Here is a 4,461-nt window from a genome sequence, read left to right as displayed (position 1 = left end):
TCAGGGAAGAACTTTCTCCTCACCTCCAGCCTAAATTTCCCCAGGCACAGCTTGAGGCTGTGTCCTCTTGTTCTGGTGCTGGCCACCTGAGAGAAGACAGCAACCTCCTCCTGGCCACAACCTCCCCTCAGGTAGTTGTAGACAGCAATGAGGTCTCCCCTGAGCCTCCTCTTCTCCAGGCTAACCAATCCCAGCTCCCTCAGCCTCTCCTCGTAGGGCTGTGCTCAAGGCCTCTCCCCAGCCTCGTCGCCCTTCTCTGGACACGCTCAAGCATCTCAATGTCCCTCCTAAACTGGGGGGCCCAGAACTGAACACAGCACTCAAGGTGTGGTCTAACCAGTGCAGAGTACAGGGGCAGAATGACCTCCCTGCTCCTGCTGACCACACCATTCCTGATGCAGGCCAGGACGCCACTGGCTCTCTTGGCCACCTGGGCACACTGCTGGCTCATGTTCAGGCGGGTATCAATCAGCACCCCCAGATCCCTCTCTGTCTGGCTGCTCTCCAGCCACTCCGACCCCAGCCTGTATCTCTGCATGGGGTTGTTGTGGCCAAAGTGCAGCACCCTGCACTTGGAGCTATTGAACACCATCCCCTTGGACTCATTTAATATAATTCAGAAATACCCAAGTGCTGCTCTTCCTTTGAGCATTGATGGCTTCTACACCATTAAAAGAGCTGGCAGATGTGTTGTGTGCGAGGCAGAAGGAACCAGAGCCCAGTATCCCCACCAGCTAGCAGTTGAACAGAAGCCAGCTGCAGGTCTACAGCAACCACTACAGGAAAAAAGGAAAATCCCAAGAGAGCCCCACAGAAAGTGAGGTAGCTTCTGTCCTCTGTTGATGATCAGGAGGGAAAAACATAAGGAAAACAAAATGAACTGCTTAAGGTACAACCTATCCTCCTGTAAGCCTTTCTGCCCTCCTGTAACAGGGCAACAGGAAGACTTATTTCAACTTACAGCCAGGTTTGAATCAGGCTACTTTTAGACTTCATTACAGTATTTCACAGTTGGCACAACTGCAACAAGTAAATTTGGCTGTTAGGGCTAAAAACACACTCTGAGGCCAAGAGGGAGATCATATGTAACACATCATGGGTCTGAACAACCCTGGGAATTTTATCATCTCCATTTACTTGCTCTGATTTTGTTGTTCTGCAGAAGTAGTTTTGAACCATGAGAAACCAGAGTTCAAAATAATCAACATTTAAATTTCCTGCATTCTTAGATCCACAAATCAAAGAGAAAAACTCACAAACAGCTTCAGATTGAACAGAGTTTTGCAGATACCTTCACACACTGGATTGTTTTCTGGGCAGGCTCTTTGCCCTCTCTGGGCCACAGAGCTTTGCAGAGTTCAGCTGGGAGAAAAGCTTGTGTCAACAAAGCTAGAAAGTACGTGGGAGGTATCTTGCTCAACAAACCTGGTCCTCAGACAATGAGAAGCACCTTTATTTGGAAGCACACCACGTTGTCAGGGGTGGTTTGCAAGAATCATAGAAACAACCAGGTTGGAAGAGACCTCCAAGATCATCCAGCCCAACCTAACACACAGCCCTGTCCAATCAACTAGACCATGGCACTAAGTGCCTCATCCAGGCTTTTTTTGAAGACCTCCAGGGACAGCATCTCCACCACCTCCCTGAAAAGACACAGAGCAAACCAGAGCACTGGGATGCTGTAGCAAGGTCTTGGCAGTGCTCTCAATGGGACATCCAGTGCAACGTCCTTGGCCTTTCTGCATTATGGAGGTGCTGACCCCTCACCTACATTTACTTCCACAATGACACTGTACCCTAAAGAGAAGAAAATCCAACCAGTGATTTATATTGTGGAAAGTTGAAAAGATAGAACTGAGCAGTAACAGGGGATGGAGAGGGTGAAGCAGTCCTTTCAACCCAGCCCAGAGCTAGTAGTGTACAACCAAGGACTTACAGCATGGCTCTGCAGGCAAAGAAGGTTCCATCAGCCTTCATAAAGCCATCACAGAACCTCCACAGGCTCCACTGTTAAGGGATGATAATGTTAATAGCACATTACGGTAAGAGTTCCAGGTCTTACTTGTGCCACCACTACAGTGTTCTCTGTAGGAGAAAGACTTCACACACACACAGCTCCCCCCACTCGCCCAACTGTGCCATGGTGATGGTTAGTGAGACAGTTGTCAGTTCCAGACCCTGCACTGTTACTAGCAGCCAGTGCCCTGCAAATGGCAACACACTCCAGCGACATGGCTAAGAGGAGTGGCTGGAGAAGGGTCCCTGCCTTATGTAGGCAGCAGTGTAGTGAAAAACACCCTGAAGTGAGAAAGTACTCAGCAGTCTGGATGTGACCTAAGCAGCTGAAACATTTTGGTTGGATGCACTCTCTAGCTTGCCTCTGGGACTTTGTAGCTGAATGTTCTAAAGCAGACTTTGCACAAGGATTTGGTGTTTCACACAGAAAGCATTTAAGGCCAGCATGGGAAAGTGTCCCCACCTTGGGAACCCTACGTGACTTTCAGCTGAGAGACGAGCTGTGGAAACCCACACCCACGCACCACAGGGCTCAGGCCACAGCTAGCAGGTGTCATTTGGGAGCAGAAAGCCAGTGTCTCAATCAGCTCCCAATCAGACAGTTTGAGAGAGGGGAAGAAGTACTTCACACATCTCTCAGCCTTGCTGCCAATCTGTGAAACACCAGAGAACACAGCAGAACCCAGCCCAAGAGGCAGCAGAAGGTGGTACCAGGGTAGCAGAGATCTGCAGTCTCGTTCTCTTACTGCTTCTCCTTCCCCTTCTCTCCCCAGAATTTCCTATCTCCTCAATACAGGAGAATAAAAGAGAAGAATAATAAATGTTTCTATAAGTATATTAATGGCAAGAGAAGGGGCAAAGACCTTGAGTGTTGTGTCCAGTTCTGGGCTCCTCAATTCAAGAGAGATATTGAGGTGCTGGAAGGTGTCCAGAGAAGGGCAATAAGGCTGGTGAGGGGCCTGGAGCACAGCCCTGTGAGGAGAGGCTGGGGGAGCTGGGGGTGTGCAGCCTGCAGAAGAGGAGGCTCAGAGGTGACCTCATTGCTGTCTGCAACTACCTGAAGGGAGGCTGTAACCAGGTGGGGTTGGTCTCTTCTCCCAGGCACCCAGCAATAGAACAAGGGGACACAGTCTCAAGTTGTGCCAGGGGAGGTGTGGGCTGGACATTAGGAGGAAGTTGTTGGCAGAGAGAGTGATTGGCATTGGAATGGACTGCCCAGGGAGGTGGTGGAGGACACCTGGGGATGTTCAAGAAGAGACTGGATGAGGCATTTAGTGCTGTGGTCTGGTTGACTGGCTAGGGCTGGGTGCTAGGTTGGACTGGATGAGCTTGGAGGTCTCTTCCAACCTGGTTGATTCTATGATTCTACATTAGAGACCACAGTACAAAGATACCTTCTGCGTCTCACCAGACTACTTTCCCATTCAGGACCCAAGCTCTGCTGCAGGTGGTTTATGACAAAGGGCTCAGACTGACTCAAACCATGCAGAGAAGCCCAACCCAGTTTTATTGCCATCCCTCTGGCATTTGGATATGGATCGACAGAAAGGGATTGAATTTCAGGTATAAATAAGATGGACTACAGAGTGGAGAAAGGACAGAGGATAGAAGATGACCTGAAAGCAAGAAAAAGCACACAACTATCAATAACTGGAAGTTACTTAAACCTTTCTCATCACTGCATCACAAGAAAAATAGAATTCAGGGCTTCTTTTCCAGCACTGAGAAATTCAAGCTGTGTTCTTACCTTAGTAAGTCAGTGCAATCCTAGAGTAAAATGCTGCTCACCTCATCAGAAGTTCTCTGTGTTTCAGCAGAAGCCCTGGAGAGCAAAATGGAATGCAGGCAGAGCCTCTTCTCCACTGGGCTGCCTCACCCAGTTAAACATATAGAATCAAAAGTAGCTCTGGAACACTCATCAGTGACTGCTGGCAGGATCTTCTGAAGGTGACTGTAGGACACTCTCCATCTTCAGCAGGACTGAGAGAACTCAGCTAAGGCCTGAGAAATTCACTCATAAACAACAGTGAAGGGGAAGCAAAGTGTTCTGATTTTCAAGCCTTCCAGAGGATCATCCCCCTGTATTTAGCAGAGAAATATTTGAACCCTGCAACACTGGTGTTCCCCTCATCATTGGTATTACTCACACACAGGTAACACAGGTCTCTTTAATATAGACCATTTTGAGGCACATATGGGTTCCAAGCCAGACATTCTGTCCAACAGATCCAAAACTCTCTGGGAAAAGGATGAGCTCTATTGCTTTTGTGCCAGCCAAGCACCAAATTTGGTTCTTGGTGTGCTGCTGCCTCTGGACAGGGGCAGGACAGCATTATCTGGCTGTTCCTTTAAGGGTGCTGGAAGTGGATGCCGAAAGCCAGCCAGCTGGGAATGTTTTCAAGGGAGGTGTCCAGAGGAAGCTGAAATACCAGAAGAACAGGAAAA

The sequence above is a fragment of the Pogoniulus pusillus genome, chromosome 13, assembly GCF_015220805.1.
Source record: "Pogoniulus pusillus isolate bPogPus1 chromosome 13, bPogPus1.pri, whole genome shotgun sequence".
Lineage (NCBI taxonomy): Eukaryota > Metazoa > Chordata > Aves > Piciformes > Lybiidae > Pogoniulus > Pogoniulus pusillus.
Note: the sequence above shows the minus strand (reverse complement) of the source record.